Here is a 17731-nt window from a genome sequence, read left to right on the forward strand (position 1 = left end):
ACTTGCTCATCAACCTTCTGAACTAACCTGAATTTGTCTGGCTGATGAAACGAGGTTGCAATAAAGAGGCTGCATCAACAAAAATAACTAAGTGGATTGTGTTTCTGTTAGTGCTGTAATTCAGCAGAAACACTTCTGAGTTGTTTGAAACAATGTGTCAGATTTGATTGGTGTGGAAAAAATGAGTATTTCAAAACACTTCTAACCCTCTCCCAACTGCTGCTCAGATGCAAAATACAGTTGTCCCTCTCTGTCTCTGCACTCCCCTTACAGGAGCTGCATCCAGTAACTTCTGACTTCATGTTGCACCACACACATCTTCAGTGGGTCCTGGAAGTTACACACTGGGTATATGGAAGTTAGCATATTATCCTCAAGTTTTCATAATCTAATACATCTCTGAGATCAAAGACACGAGCTACTTTCAAATGGAAAGTTAGAAGAAGGTGATAATGGAAGCACCATTTAGAAACTGTTCCATTCTCTGCAAACAGACCCTGCCACTCATTTGTGAAAGCTGACCTATGCCTAGCTAAAGGTTTAACAGGATGAGGTACTGGAAGCAAAATTAACTACTTTTTTTTTTTTTTTTTCCCCTCTTCATTTTGTTTTCTCCTTTCAGTGGGCGAGTTTGTGAGTGATGCCCTTCTGGTACCAGACAAGTGCAAGTTCCTTCACCAGGAAAGGATGGATGTGTGTGAAACTCACCTGCACTGGCATACTGTTGCTAAAGAGGTATATTCATCTGTCTTAAAATTTCCTGCCTCCCTTCTGTAGAGCTGTATCACTCTTCTGAGGATGAGTTTAAATATAACAGTGACATGGAAAACAAAAAGCAGTAGTTATGAATATTTGAGTGAATGGCTTTTTGTTCTGTTTTGTAAGGTAGGAAATAGGAGTCACTCTGTTGAGCACAATCAGAGTCCACCTTAGAACATTGACCCTGTTTCATAGCACTTTGTTTTTTTCTTCACATTCACTTACACACCCACCATGTTTTCTGCCTCTTCCAGCTTCCTGTGTTAGTGCTGCTCTGGAACTAAAGACTGATCACTAATGCCTAGGCTTTGCTTTTATCATCATCCTCAATATGGATATTGGTATGCCAGGTGCTTCGCAACAATCAAACAGGCCTTAAAGAATGCAGTATATGAAGTTTGGCATAAAAGGTTAGGAGAGCTGATAGGACACAGGACTAGCCAAAGACATTTTGGAGTCAAGCACAGAGTTTTAATAATTTACCAGTGCTTTACTGAAAACAGAAATAAACCTAATATTATAATTGCTAATGCGTTTTGGACATTTTTGTCCTTATGTAGAGAGGTCCTAGGAATAAAAACCGAGATGAGCTTCAAGAAGCTTTCTGGCTGCTATTTGTTTTGGAAGCTCTTAGCTTGTATGTTATCCCACCTTCTGGAGATCAAAATTGAAATGTGCTCAGCAGCTTTTCAAATTTTCAGTTCTTGCTTGAATCATACTGTTGCCCCTCAAATGAAGGCAGCAACCTTCATGCAGGCAAATTTTAGTCTATTTTAGTACTTGCAAGCTTGGAACGGCATAACCGAGAACAACATCGTCGCTGTGCACCAATGAACTATTTTCCTTTTTTCATCTGCCTACATCACTATATCTTTCTGTCCTACATCACTATATCTTCAAGGTATAATTATGCACAACTGACTGTTTTCTCAACAAGGCTAGAAGGTGCTGTACTGGCAGAGGTGTCAGACCAGATATAGTGTGTTTCCAGTATAACAGGTATTTTAAATGTTAATCTATCTTGCAATGAACTTTTCAATAGCATTAGTACATCAGGATCAGGATTAATGCATCACATTACTGTTCTGTCTTAAGGTTTTCTGCTTATGAGGCAGAGCCTGTGAGGATCTTAGACAAGAGGATATGGAGTTGTCACATATATGGGAGAGAGAAGTGTTTGTATGCTGGGAAAGATCAAGGGCAGGGGAAGGGAGAGCTTGCCACTTACAATGGTCATGCAGACACAGATAGGGAGCTGCCTACAATGCAAATACTGAATGCACACTTGACCACTCTAAATCATGTTTCAAAATTCAGAGATCATGCAGTTCACCAGCTTCAACCTCCTAAGGCAGTATGCAGCCCATTATGTTTTTTCAAGGTCTGTGATTTTTTTTTGTTTGTTTGTTTCCTCCATGGCAATATTGTTACTGCTTTCTTTCTATTTTCTGTAGTCCTGTAGTGAGAAGAGTATGAATTTGCATGACTATGGCATGCTGCTGCCCTGTGGAATCGACGAATTTCGTGGTGTGGAGTTTGTTTGCTGCCCGTTAGCGGAGGAAAATGACAATCTCGACTCAGCTGATGCCGAAGATGATGATTCAGATGTCTGGTGGGGAGTTGCAGATGCAGACTATGCAGATGGAAGTTAAGAGTGACTTTTTACCCTTCAACTTGTTATTATCATTTTAAAGATGCCAGAAATCTATCTAAAAGACGTCAGTGTGGAAGTCACTGCTCCTTATAAGTGAACTTGCACATACAGTGGTTGGAAACATGTTCTACTCATTTATTTTTAACTTTCAATAGAAAAGCTTATTGTTAGGACAGTTATTTTGCTTTTGATGCCTTCATCTTTTCTTCAATGAGGAGTATTGCCATATTTATTACAAAAATGCTTAAATACATACTTTTTGACAACTAAATTATAAATACTGTACTCAAGATGCTTAATGTTCAGTTTGGGGTACTGCAGCAGATACTCAGCCGACATAACCATTGGAGGTTTTGAAATGTCTTCATTCATAATAGGCATTAGCTGTATGCCATTATTACTGTAAGAATATTTTTCTGCTGACAATTACTTTCTAAATGTGATCTAAAAGAAAATCTGTTTTAATATCTAGCCTTTGACAGATTTGTTAATATGCTGCTGCTAAGATGGAGTACTGAGGTTTCATCTGCAAGACAGCAGTGGATGGGAAAATACCATGCTTGTCTTTACCCTTTAACATCCCCTGTGCATGTAGGCTAATTCTGAGCCAAATATGGGTTATGACTGTTGCAACTGAGAGGTCTGGTGCAGTCAAAGCCCTTTCATATCCCTCTCTTGAGCGTGCTAGCAGTCCTGAGAACAGAGTACAATGTTGCATCCTTGCAACTGAATTGAAACAACCCCCTAAGATGGCTTTCTGCATAAAACACTAAGATCTGTGTTCGAATTCTGTTGTGCTCCCTAGACTTCCATCACTTCATACTGTGCTAATGCAGTCTTTCTACTTCTTAGGTGATGATACGGCACCTTTTACAAATACTATACAAAATCCAATTGGGGCAGATTACAAGTGGTTTCAAGGAGAACCCTGAAAATAAATGGGGACCAAACAAAGTGAATAATGCTGGAAGTTAATAGTTCTGAATTGCGTTATGTCTGGGCTTTTTAATAATCCAAATGGAAACAAGTTCAGGAACAGTTCCGAGATGAAGGACAGAGATTGAATTGCTGTAATGTGGTGCAAAGAGATGCATTAAGACAATGGAAAATTAGAAATCATGGTGGGCATCTAAATCTTTCCCAATAAAGCATCAGTAAGTGTTGAAGGGAGGAGTTATTTTGTGAATAATGGAATAAACTTAATTAAAATAAACACTTTCCCATTGTGGTTTCCAGTTTTCTCTCATAAATGGGAATTAATGGTCACGACTGTTTGATGCAGGAAACCTGCATCAAGCAACATTGCATCTTCCACCTTGATACCTTCAGGCTTTTATCTGACTTGTACTCCCAACAGCTGTCGAAGTGTCACAACTTATAACCCTTTCGGTGGGATTTGTAAACCAGTCTTTGGACTGTTGCTGTGTTCACTTCTGTATATTTCTTTTAGGTTTGATTGGAATATGTGCTCTTAGAATAAGAAATTAGTGTAGACCTTGTTCCAATTGAGACAAATTTGCTTTTTTTCATCATATATATACATACACTCACAAGATATACATAGATCTATCTTTCATACCTATTACCTGTCTTATCTATATATCTTACATTTATTATATATATGAAATACATAGATATAAAACTTTTCTTTCATATATCTGATCAGAGATTCCTAAAATATTTTAAATAAAAGAGTTCACAGGGGTGTACACAGTTCTGTTTGTAAATCAGATATCCCATTTATTTCTGTCTTTTTCATGTTTGTCACTGAACATTTAATTTTCTAGTCTGTTTTGTTCCTCATAAAGCAGTTTACTATCTGAAGAGATGAGTTCAAGAATAACTTCATAAATTTTGTATCCTCTAGGAATAGGAGCTGTAACTGCATTTCTGAAGTTCCAAGCAAGTACTGATAGGTTTTTTCCTCCCCTCCCATAGAAGTGCATAGAAAAGGACAATGAAAGGATCCTTTTATGGGGCACTTGCACTTCAGCTGCAGATGAAGAGACAAGCAATTTGTTGTTCTTTTACACTGACTCACTCATTTCTTGCTGCTTCTTCATCTTCCCGAGTGCGTTTAAACCATGTGTACTGGAGCCAGAAATACTCTTGAAATTTAGTCATATTAAAAAAAAAATACATTACTTGGTTCATATACAGCAGTAGGTGGTAGTTCAAATTTTGTGTGTGTGTATTCATACATAAATCAACATATGTTTGTATGTATATAAATATATATATCTTAGTCCTAAGCTGATTGTGAGGGAGGAAGGAGGAGAAGGGAAGTGAAATATAGGGGGACACTTTTCTAATGCTAAATTCCCAATATTCTCTGCTGTTAAAGCATCTCTGAAGTGCTTACTAAAGTCTATGTTTTTCACCTTACATGAGTGATCTCACACTGGCAATGTTTGCTTAATCTTGAAGCCTTCCAAAGAGTTTAACATCCCCCTGTGTGTAAGTCCATCTTCGGTGTGACACTGTGTGAAAGGAACAGAAGGTGCTGGTAGCTCGTGCAACAGCTACCACCAACCCTACTGCTCAGCAGCGCTGAAGCAAAGCCCTGTGTCAGAGGAGTTTTAGGTTCATGGAGCCCCTCTCTGGGCAGGGAGAGAGTATGGTGTTGGGAAAAGTGTCCATCAAAGTATTTTGATCTGGAATCATGATAGCTTTTACTTGGGTCAGGTCAACTGAGTGCAAGTTGTTGGTGTCTTCCAGTTGATGGCTTTTAATGCACACAGGGTGCACTCCAGATCATGAGACACATGCTGTTCTTTTCAAGGGGGGGCACTTGCTCGTTCTGGAGAATTCCTGTGTTTGGTTTGCCAGTTGTTTTTGAGCCCACTGCAGCTTGGGCTGCGGTGCTGTCACAGATGGACGTTCTTCCTACCCAGCATCTGACCACCACCTGGGTCTGGGCATAAAAGGATGCGGCTTGCCTCGTGCTGTGGCTTGTTGGCTGTACTTGGGAAAAGGAGGAAGGCTGTATTTTGGTGACGGGTGTGATATACCCTCTTTTGTTCATGAGGTCAAGAGGCAGGATCCGCCTATGCTTTTGAAAGTGCGTCATGTCATGCTCTTCTTGAAATAGCATATAACTCTTATTAAGAGTTCACAGGCATTTTTTCAGCAGTGGCGCTCCTTGCTGTTATCCACATCTTTAATTAAAGTTTACCTTGAAGACTGCCTGAGGGACAGCCAGATGCAGGTGCTGGCTTTCAGTATAGCTGCAGAGCTCTCCCTGCATAGCTAGAACTCAGCCAAGTGACCTGCAGGCTCTGGCTGCCCTTGAGACTCGGCACAGCCTTGTGGCCTTCCTGCCTGTACCTGGGCTTTTGCTCGAAGCTTTGCTGTCCTTGATGTCCAACGTTGAACATCTTTAGGAGTGATGGCCAAGATGGAAACTTCCAGGTTTTCTCTGTCTACATCTATCTCAAATGTGCCTCTCCTCATCTTCCTGTCACTGTGTGTGAGACTTCCCAGGCTCTACTTCCCACCAGGGAAACTGGCTCCTGTCATTTTCCTTCTTTTGCAGTAGGGAAACTGAGGCACAATAAGTCTCACTGTTGAGGGTTATACAGAAAGCTTTTGTTTAAGTCATCCTGTGGCTCAGGAGCAGAAGACGGTGCCTTAACTTCAGCCAGGTCTCATTTTTCTAGACAATCTGAATATAATTTCAAGGTGCAAAATAGGAGACTTAATTTCTCATTGTTTTTCCCTCAGCAGGTTAGGGCAAATTAATTTTGTTCATTGGGTTTATAAAACATATGTTCAGGCTGATGTAATGATTAGGTAGTGTTGTAAATGTCACATTGGAGGGAGTAGTGTATTTTATAAGGATTTGGTTTACAGTTTCTCATAAAATTCTGCCAAGCGAAGTTTTATGGTTTGTTTTTACTTGCCATTAGGATAGTTAATACGGTAGGGTTTTTTACTACAATAAATAATCCAAAAGGGTGCAGTCCACTTTGTGCTGATAATTAGGCATCTGTGAAACTAAAATAAATGTGCTATATAGCATGGTAATCAAGTTGTTCTCTGGTTTTGCAACCCTGTACCAGACTGAGCTTAGGGATGAGGGCTCATCTCCCAGATGCTGAAAAAAAAAAAAAAAAAAAAAAGTGCTGTATCCTTTTGGACTCCAGAAAGAGCTTTTTTTGTCAATGGTATTTGGAAAACTGACTTTTTTCTTAATTGCCTCCTCCAAGTCTAATCCAAGAAATCCTGAAAGGCTTTTAAAACTTGCCAATTTTTTCTAATGGTGAAAGCGGCATTGTATATGTGCCTGTTATGCTGAATTGTTGCCGGGTGAGACCTTATGCTTTTAATTATCAGTCTTGGTCAAGCATTTGGGGAAGAGGAGTCACAGGGGCCTGACAGAATTGTTCTGAGTAATTTGTTAGAGATCCTCACTTGACATGGAGGAAGCATACATTTAATTTCTTTAGCTTTCTACCTCTTCTTATGTCTTTATGACTTAAGTGGTACAAAGATGTCGACACACAATTTACTTAGTGTCTTCCCTTCAGAAATGTCTGCGAGTTAACCTCAACATCAAATTAGTTACAATCAAAATTCCCCAGAGTGCTGTCATTAAATCAGGCTGTCACAAGGTGTGTTTAAATTGGCCGCGGTCATATAATGCCCTGACCTGATGTAACAACTCACTGAGTTCTTGTGGTATGTTGCACTGCTGCCTTGGCACAAAGTAGGCAGACAGGCAATTGAGATGTCTGCCTGTGACACATGTTTATGAAGAATGCCTAAGTAAGTCAAATTTAATGGGGTTTAGTAATTTCTGTACTTAGGAAATTCTCTTTCCTTTTGCAAGTGTAGCTTTGATTAGCTACTGTATAATTCCCTTTGTCTGGGTCTCTGCCAGAGCAGTGGGAGAGTTAATGCAGGCAAGAGTTGGGAAGCTGTTGATGTTTAATTGTGAATGCAGGTGAAAGCAGGGAAATGCTACAAACAGTGTGACAGTTTTTTAGTGTTCTCTATGCTCACAGTGTCTTGTCCACAAGGACATTCCAAAACATGAAATCCTCTTGCCCCATTTCTCCCCATTACATCTCCCTGTGTTCCTCTCACCCTTGTTTTTCTCCTGCTCATCTCTTCAGAGGTATTTGGAAAGATAGCATTGAAAGAAGAGCCTTTAGGGGACTGTTTGACCCGGGCATATATCTGGCCATTGCATATTAATTGACCAGGGAGATTTAGAAAAAGTAACCAAAATGCTCTAATCTTCCTTATCTGTTACTCTGATGGGTACTTTAGGCTCTTTGGCATTCGAACTACATTCAACATGGAGGAAAAAATTGGCAAAACTAGGAGGATTAAGGTGGTGATGTTGAATGCATTGCCTTCTCCCATTTCAAAGAGAGGTTTCTGTGTTGCATCCCCAGAGAGCCTTAATGGGACAGGCTTTCAACCCTATGTCGTCAGCAGCTGGCTGTCCTTGTTTTAAGTACACTGCAGGGAGGGTGGCTTCTGACACCTGGAGTAAACCCCTGTTGCAGCCACATGGGCCCTGGGGTGTCAGGCCCCATGCAGTGGGGAAGTGCTGCATGTCTGAGGAAGAGTCAGGGCCTGAGCGGTGTCTGGATATAGAGCATTCTTGATGCAGAAATCGGGGGGAGGGGTGCAGATCTTTCCGAGATTCTTGCTGCTACTTAAATCCTTCAATTTCTTCATACTTCTGTCTAGTATGTAGAGACATTCTGTTTCTTGACCATTCTTCTCTCCTCCTTCTCTCCCATTGTTCTTACTGTTAATGTCTTCTTGCAGCATTGAGGCAAAAATCTGAGGTTTAATTGGAAGTCCAGCTCTGACCCCAAAAGATTTGTCTGAAGGATGTAGAAATGGGATATCTAGAGTCCTTTTGAAGTTTTCGCTATTCTAAAGCTAAAAAAGTGTTATTGCTCAAGAAAAGGGAGAGTGCTCGGGCTAAATTCTTCATTGGAAACATGCTCACTGGAGGAAAAAAAAATTAATTTTGTCTCATGAGTATTCAACTGTTTTCAAGCCATCTTGTCACTCATGTTAAAAGAAACAACAAGTTCTCATTGATGTAAGCTTTTTTTCATTAAAGCGGAAAGTCAATTTCTAAAATTTCAGTGAGGAATGCTCCAGTGGAAATCTCCTAAATGATTCTTTAAAAAAGCAAAACATTAAAAACAAAAATCCACCCCCTACTCCCCAAGCACTTGAGCCAGTACAGCTGAACCAGGCATGAAGCTGGACCAAGGGTCTGCACTGCAGGCTCTGACGTAGAAGCAAGAAGTGACTTGCATTTGGATGGATAACAAGATTTCCCTTTTTCTGTACTGTGCAGACTGAGCTGTAGGCTGTTCATACCCCTGAAAATTTAAGGAAATTTAAGGAAAACTGAACTTTGTGCCAGCAATGGTATGCCTACTGCTGTGGTTCAGGGTCTGCTTGGTGGGGAGCTCAGTCATCTGTGACACAGGAGCAGGGAGGGGTGTGGCGAGAGGTGGTGTTCTTATCAGCTGTCCTAATACAAATTGTTCCTAACTGGGAGTCAGTGCCCTGAAATAAACAACAGGAATTACAAACTTGCTTAGCTTTTCTTGCTTTTTTTCCTCCCTCTTCTGAAGTTTGTCATCAGTGTAGGTTAACACCAATTATTGAAATAGGTAAAGTTTGCACTATGTGAATTGTCCATCTCTAAATTCATATTTTAGAGAAACTGAATTCATTTGGGGAGACAGTGTGGAAGGTGTTCTGATTTTCGCAATATAATATTTCAGCTAATTGGTCAGAAGCTCCTATCTTGTTGATTTTTGTAGTAGAACTGTTAGAAACTGAAAAAGTGCTTCATACCTGTTCTAAAACATTATTAATAGTACAGTTTCTCCTAAGAACTTCTGTGTTTTCGTAAGTATTTTAATGATAAAACCTAATTGCTTTTCTTTATAAATTTAGCTAAGGCATCACGAAATTGTAGGCATAATGTTACTGCTTATGTTGGATAATTCCTGAAGTGTTTTGTCCTATTCACATATTTTATATGCTATTAGCATATTGTGTCTCACATTGTTACATTAATTGGGATTGTTTCTCATGTTGGCTGTTAGTCAATATTTGGGTAGTTCATGATATATTTTTAATAACTTTTTTCCTTTTTAACATGGAGGTTGTTAAAATTCAGAAAGCGTAGAAACACCAGAGCATACATGACTAGAAAGACTGGTAAGTGTTGGATTTCTTCTTAGGACAAGTAAAGTTAGCATGGAACTGATGAAACAGCGCATTGCTTTGAGAGGTAATTACAGTGATGCTGAGCTGGCAAATCCAATCACCATTTAAGTATAAAGCATTAACTGAAGTGATGGATGAGGCTATGGGTGGAGAGAATTAATCTAATTGAGGAAGTGATAAGTAGAAGATAGCCAGGTTTTCATTTGGTAGAAGGTTGACTTGCAGAGAAGGGTTACATTTCTTTGACCTCACGAAACAGAGCCATTGGCTGCCCTGTTTACCTTAATAGGCAAAAATTATATGAGCAAAAATTTTAAGTTGTCACTTGTAATGACTTGTAATGACTGAAATGTGGGGGAGGGAGAAAGCTTCCCTATGTGTGTTCATGTAGTAATCAACTCAAGAAACCCTTCTGATATGTCTGCAACATGTTCTGAGAAGTTCTTGTGACATCGTGATATATACCACCCCATTTCAAGTGCTGTACTATTTATAATGCATGAAAAAATGGAAAGTGAGAAATTTACCGCTGGGTTTTTCAACATGTTGCACCAGCACGACTGCGTGCCGGTGGATGTGTAGCTGGATATCCCTCTATAAGTTACCCAGCAGTTCCTGCTCTATTTTACCTTTCAGTGAACCTGTAACAGTTTTTGTGGTCTGTACTAGAAATAAGACCTCAGCATTGGGGTGGCTTGTAGAAATTTAAGAATTCCACCTCTTGTGAGGCCATGCTATTAACAGCACAGTATAGTAAAGCATTTTCTGTATTTTTTTTTCTTTTGCCTTCTAACAAAGGCTACACACTTCGAATGCATGGATGAAAGAGCAAAAAAATCTAGTTGTTTTTTTTTTTTTTTTTCCTGACAGAAAAGTTTTCTAGTCTTGAACACAAGTGTTTTGACTTTGGTTACATGATGACAAGCAGTTTCTTCACATAGGATCTGTATTTTGATCAGTGCTGAGGAAAAAATAACACTGAAATTGTGACTTGAGTGAAGAAGAAAAGGTTAAAACAGTAAAATGTTGACCTGGAGAACTAGATCTATGCTTGCTTCTGCCATGAAGGTGGTCTGCTAGGCCGCCATAAAAAGCTTGATACAAAAGGTGCTCCTTTTTCCTCTGGCTGCATGAATGGAGGTAATTTGCTCTGCAGAAGTCCTGGCCTCTTGCAGCTGCTCCTGGTGGCAGGTGTATTTAAACAGTTTAAGATGTCACATTCTCTGAAAAATCTTATTCAGTATCTTAAATTGAACACGCAGAGTTATTGCATGCTTCTGGTATTTTTTGTTTTGCTTTCTCAATTGTAAAACAGTTGTTGTTTGTGAACAGAGAAGGACTGGTGGATGATGTGGCGGTTGGAGGCCGACTAGGGCACAGCAATCATGAATAGAGTTCTCTATTCTTAGGGAGGCCAGGAGAGGGGGAAGCAGAACTGACATCCTGGACTTCCAAAGGGCTGACTTTGTCTTGTTTAGGCACCTGCTTGACAGCATCCCTTGGGAGATGGTCCTGAAGGGTATAGGGATCTAGGAAGGCTGGACACTCTTTAAGAAGAAAGTCTTAATGGCACAGGAGCAGGCAGTCCCCAGGTGCTGTAAGAGAAGCCAGTGACAGAGAAGACCACCCTGGCTGAACAGGGAGCTTTGGCTGCAACTCAGGGAGAAAAGGAGAGTTTACAGCCTTTGGAAGAAGGGGCTAGCCACTCACAGTGATTACAAAGATGCTGTGAGGCTGTGCAGGGCAGAAATCAGGAGGTCTAAAGCCCAGCTAGAAATTAATCTGGCTTCAGCAATCATGGACAACAAGAAATGTTTCTATAAGTATGTGAGCAGCAAAAGAAAGACCAGGGAGAGCCTCCATCCCCTACTAGACACAGGAGGAAACATGGTAACAAGTGATGAGGAGAAGGCTGAGGTGCTTGATGCCTTCTTTGCCTTGATCTTTAATAGCAAGACTAGTTGTACTGAGGGAATCCAGCCTCCTCAGCCAGAAGACAGAGACTGGGAGAACAACCCCCCAGCATTCCAGGAGGAGACAGTCAGTGACCTACTGCATCACACAGACACAAGTCTATGGGACCGGATGGGATACACCCGAGGGTGCTGAAGGAGCTGGCTGGGGTGCTCGCCAAGCCGCTTTCCATCATTTACCAGCAGTCCTGCCTGACCGGGGAGGTCCCCACAGATTGGAAACTAGCCAATGTGATGCCCACCTATAAGAAGGGTCGGGAGGATGATCCAGGAAATTACAGACCTGTCAGCTTGATGTCGGTGCCCGGGAAGCTGATGGAGCAGCTCATCCAGAGTACCATCACACAACACATGCGGGACAACCAGATGATCAGGCCCAGTCAGCATGGGTTTATGAAAGGCAGGTCCTGCTTGACAAACCTGATCTCCTTCTACGACAGGGCGACCTGCTTATTGGATGAGGGAAAGGCTGTGGATGTAGTTTACCTTGACCTCAGTAAGGCCTTTGACACCGTTTCCCACAGCATTCTCCTGGCAAAACTGGCTGCTCGCGGCTTGGATGGGCACACGCTTTGCTGGGTAAAAAACTGGCTGGATGGCCGGGCCCAAAGAGTTGTGGTGAACGGAGTTAAATCCAGTTGGCGGCCGGTCACAAGTGGTGTCCCCCAGGGCTCAGTTTTGGGGCCACTCCTGTTTAACATCTTCATTGATGATCTAGACGAGGGGATCGAGTGCACCCTCAGTAAGTTTGCAGATGACACCAAGTTGGGTGGGAGTGTTGATCTGCTCGAGGGTAGGGAGGTTCTGCAGAGAGACCTGGACAGGCTGGAGCGATGGGCTAAGGCCAACTGTATGAGGTTCAATAAGGCCAAATGCCGGGTGCTGCACTTGGGCCACAACAACCCCCAGCAGCGCTACAGGCTTGGGGAGGAGTGGCTGGAGAGCTGCCAGTCAGAGAGGGACCTGGGGGTGTTGATTGACAGCTGGCTGAACATGAGCCAGCAGTGTGCCCAGGTGGCCAAGAAGGCCAATGCCATCCTGGCTTGTATCAGCAATAGCGTGGCCAGCAGGGACAGGGAAGTGATCTTACCCCTGTACTCGGCACTGGTGAGGCCGCACCTCGATGACTGTGTTCAGTTTTGGGCCCCTCACTACAAAAAGGACATTGAATTACTCGAGCGTGTCCAGAGAAGGGCAACAAAGCTGGTGAAGGGTCTGGAGCACAGGTCGTACGAGGAGCGGCTGAGCGAACTGGGGTTGTTTAGTCTGGAGAAGAGGAGGCTGAGGGGAGACCTCATCGCCCTCTACAGCTACCTGAAAGGAGGTTGCAGAGAGCTGGGGATGAGTCTCTTTAACCAAGTAACAATCAATACGACAAGAGGTAATGGCCTCAAGTTGCACCAGGGAAGGTTTAGACTGGATATCAGGAAGCATTTCTTTACAGAACGGGTTGTTAGGCATTGGAATGGGCTGCCCAGGGAGGTGGTGGCGTCCCCATCCCTGGAGGTGTTCAAGAGGCGGGTTGACATAGCGCTGATGGATATGGTGTATTTGGGATCTGTCAGTGCTAGGTTATCGGTTGGACTGGATGATCTTCAAGGTCCTTTCCAACCTAGATGATTCTGTGATTCTGTGATTCTGTGATTCTGTAATTGAATTCATTTTGGTGATTAAATTTTATTAGAGGTGAAGTCAAACAATGTAGACTAAAAAGTTAACTTTTTGTTTTAAACAGGAAAGGACTAAAGCTGGAGCATTATTCCTGAAGTCCCTGGAAATTTCTGTTTGCTCGCTTTGAATTTAACAGCTGCCAGCTTAGTCTAACAGCTCTCAGACTAAACTGGCATCTCCCAGCAGGAGCCTGTTCCCCTCAAGCTGCAACATTCCCTAGCAGAGACTTGGCAGCTACCAGGAGCTGTGAAGCAGTGTCACTCTGCCTCACCACGACTCCACATCTGCAGATTGAGCAGCGACATCACGCTCAACAGGGCTACTTTTCACAGTTGTCCAAGCAGAGCTCCAACAGAAATGTTCAACAAAGCTGGAGCTAACAACATTGTTGATTCCTATTCCCTTATAGCACAAAACTTGTTTTGCTGCCAATGATGGCCAGTAAGTGGCTACTGGGCTTTTGCCAATCTGACCTGTGATTCAAAATAAGGATTCGATTAACTCAGAAAGCGTGCAAAAGCAAAGGAAGATTTGGATGTTTATTAAAGTCAAGAACAGAAGAAAGAGAACAGTCTAAAACTTGATATCTATTCTACAAGAAACAGTATGCTTGAAAGAGTCAAGGGAAAGAAGTATTTCAAGGACTGAGTGGAGGCAGATGAGTTAAACAATGGCTGCTTTGACTGCTGCCTCATACCGACTTAGAAATCTTAAATCAACAGTGCATTAGTGTCCACAACCTTCTTTCTGCGAAAAAGTACAAACAGCTCAGGTTATGCTCTGAAGTTTATACCGCTTCCCATTTAATGAACACTTTAACAACCCCATTTTTAAGTTCATCTATAATTCTGAAAATCTGCTAGTTTTAATAATTCGTGTCATATGTATGTTATAAACCAGTTACGGAGAAAAGTTCCTACTTTATTTTATGGTCTGCTTTAATCCACTATTTTGAGTCTGACAACATGGCAGAAGCATCTCTCTGAGCACTACCTAGAGAGGTATTTTCACCCAGATAAAGTACAGAAGCTCATCAGAGCAGAAGTCATCAGAAGACAAGCCTGTATGTGAAACAACAATGAAAAGCATTTATTAGGCTTAGGTGCCTTGCTAACCAGCTGTTACGCTGCTGGGGGAAGGATTTGCAGAGTAAGAGATGAAAATGACTATTAACATGCCAAACTGCCTCTACCAGAAAACAGGGGAACTCCCAAGAACACATTTTTCCCTTGCACTTAAAAATGTGCTTTCTCATTAGGTGATTTTTTTATCTCTGTTCTAATTAACACCACTTGGTGACAAACAAATCATCTATGCAGCTGTCACTGAAAGCACTGCCTCAAAACATCCTGACTGAGCTACTATTTTCAGATTTTCAGCTCCCACCAGAATAGGTTCCAATGATCTCATCTCCAGCTGCTGTATCATCATTCCTTGAATTAGTGAGTTCAGCAGGCTAAACAGTTCATGTGCGTTATTATCATACAGTGCTGTGCTCCAAAAGAGCACCTATATTGCTTTGAAAGGATGAGTCGATAAAATCTAACATACTTTCAATCATTAATCTGATTGTACAGACCGCCCGATGCCTGAATGTCTTATTGGCCCTGCTTGCCACTTCAGCGTGTGACTGGGAAAGCAAAAGCAATGCTGGAGACAAGGTGGTAATGAACCAAACTGAGCCTGGGGACACGACCCAAGCTGACAGCACATCCCAGAGAGGTCCCAACCCGCTGGTGACACAGTCAAAGCAGCCGACTCCCAGACAGGCAGTGCATGAGCTCCACCGTAACATCACGTTTTGTGAACTCACCAGGGAAACAGGGAACTCCATCCCCTTTCTGAAAGCTCCACACAACAATGCTGCACGGCAGCCCAAGAATTCATTGCACTCCGAGGTGTAACCAAAGTAACTCCCCCACACTAGCACTGCAACACAAAACGGCACCGGGAAGGGCAAGGTTTAAAAGTTGTTTAAATGTTTTCTCTAAAAGCCTAAGTTTGCAGAGTGCTGAAGACATTCCAGTAGACAGACAGACATCAGCTGTGAGGCCAAATGATGTCACTCAGAGTTAGCATGAGTCTGTTTTGAAGACATCACACCGTGGCATTACTAAAACTGTCAAGTGCATGCTGCAACACTGAACTCAGGAAAGTTCTGAGTTCAAGAGACAGTCTTAAAGAGCACTACTCTTCCTTAAAACTATTCATCTGAGACCAGTTCAGAGTCCCATTTTTGGTTTTCTATTTTTTTTTGTATTTTGCCTGATAAGCAGAATAGCACATTCTCCAAGTGTTTTGAGTCAGAACGTTACAGGGCAGGAAAGAGTACTCCAGAAACCAGAGCTCTGGAGTTTGCAGTTCTTCCACAATATTGTGAGAACATCTATTATAAGAGACAGGTCAAGAAATTGAGATCAAATTAAAAGGAGGCAAGTTTAAATGCATCATTCCTGGGTGTTGGCTTTTTGAAGGGAATTCTGCCTTTAGAGAACATGCCTCTGTAGTAAGCGTGGAAGATGACACACACACTTTCCCTCCCCCTTTTTAATGTAGGTCCCAAACAGCCATTTTGCCTTCCCAGCATTTGGAAGAGTCCATCCTATAATTTTTCTCCACTGATATGTAAATTCCTGTTTACTTTTAGCTTATATTAGCATTGCTTCTATTGCTAGATTTCCATTAAGAAAAGTAACAGCCACTGAGCTGTAAAAAGAGTACTCAGAAAAATCTGAACAAGTAGGCCACCCTCACTCAAGGTTCACTTTGCTCTTTCCAAGATCATTGCAACATGTAGTCAGGACTCCTGCACTGACAAAGGTATAAAACCCCAATACTTTATGTTCACATGTAAGAATTCCAAACATCCCATTTAGGTGGGATATCCTGGTTTGGTTTTCTCCTTTGCTTTCTGAAGGTGAGTTTAAGCATTTACATCTGATTAATAGAAACTGAAATTCACTGTTATGCCTATAAAACAAAAATTTGGCATACACATATATTACACCAAAATGTATTCCCTAGCTTTGCTCTGAAAACCACGGGGGGATTTTTGCATTTTCACATGGAAAATACCCTTACAAGAGCTTCAATAAGCATCAGTGACACTAATATACAAAGTTCAAAATTTTATACTCATTTTACAAAGGCCAAAGTGCAACACAACCTACCTAGAGGAGGATCTTGTCACCATTAAACAAGAGTGATGCTCTTTAAAGTATGAAAGATATTCCTTCTGTAAGTTCACCTTTGGGCAACACCACATTTAACAGAACCTAGTGAAGCAGATGCTTTTTCTTCACTGGATTCTGATTACGTATGAAATCAAAGCAACACACTTTGTGAAACTGGTGTTATGTCTATTAGAGTAACACTTTATGGGGTAACAAGTTTATGAGCATAAAGTCTTCTTCTAAAACTTTGCTTTCTGTTCCTCAGGTACTATAACAGAATCCATGTGCTTGGCCTATTTCAAAACATTTTTTCTTCTGGTGATACTAATCAGGCTCCATTACAGTTTATTACTATCCAGTGTTCTGTTTTTAAGGCTCTGTTTTACACAGAACCAACTATTACAGGAGTGACGTCAGCCAGTTGGCCACTCAGCCTGCTAGCATTTGTGAAGCTGAAAGTACATTAGCAACTGAAAACAAAATGTAGAGAGAGCCTTCTGCAGCAAAGCCCTTAAAGCTAATTAAACAATTTTTCAAAAGCTCTTGGCAAATTTATTCAATACTACTAGAAAAATTCAAGACTTCTGAAATGCATCTCTACCTACACACGTCACAGAATCCAATGGCATTCCTAAGACACCTAACGTTGTGCTGTTAAGTGTCTTCACAGACATTCTCCTGGAAATAATTTAAATATCTGTAGATAAACAGTGAGCTTTAGGTCCAACCCCTTTAAAGGCTAGGGCTGAAGTTACAGTTACTGCAGTGAACATATTATTCTGTTTAAGTGTGACAGGATGGACTCCACGGGCCCAGGAGGTGGCAGGAGAGTGGGCAGTGACAGGCCTGGGGGGTGACAGGAGGGACACCACAGAGCTGGGGGTGTGACGGGACACTGGGCAGGGACAGGCCCAGGCGGTGACAGGGCCTTTTGTCAAAACGTGCTGGGGCACGTGAGGCACAGGGGGTGGGTGCAGTGGACGGGAGAGTCTCCAGAAGCCCTTACATAAAACCCATTCTAACAGGCCACCACGCTGTAGATTTGTTCCTGAATGGAGTTTATCAGGCCCTGAAGACTCCAACATTATGTGGATATTTGCAGACAGATTAACTGGGTATTCTGCAGGAAGCCATAATCAAACTAAAGGTAATGATACAATTTTCGTTCCCACTACAGACCTCGAGGATCCTGATTGCTCTGGGTCATCTACCCTGGGTCTGAACCTTACTGGTTTACCTGAACAAGCAAACCCCGCACACGGTAACCCTTTTACAGGAAATAA

The sequence above is a fragment of the Strix aluco genome, chromosome Z (genome assembly GCF_031877795.1).
Source record: "Strix aluco isolate bStrAlu1 chromosome Z, bStrAlu1.hap1, whole genome shotgun sequence".
Taxonomy (NCBI): Eukaryota; Metazoa; Chordata; class Aves; order Strigiformes; family Strigidae; genus Strix; species Strix aluco.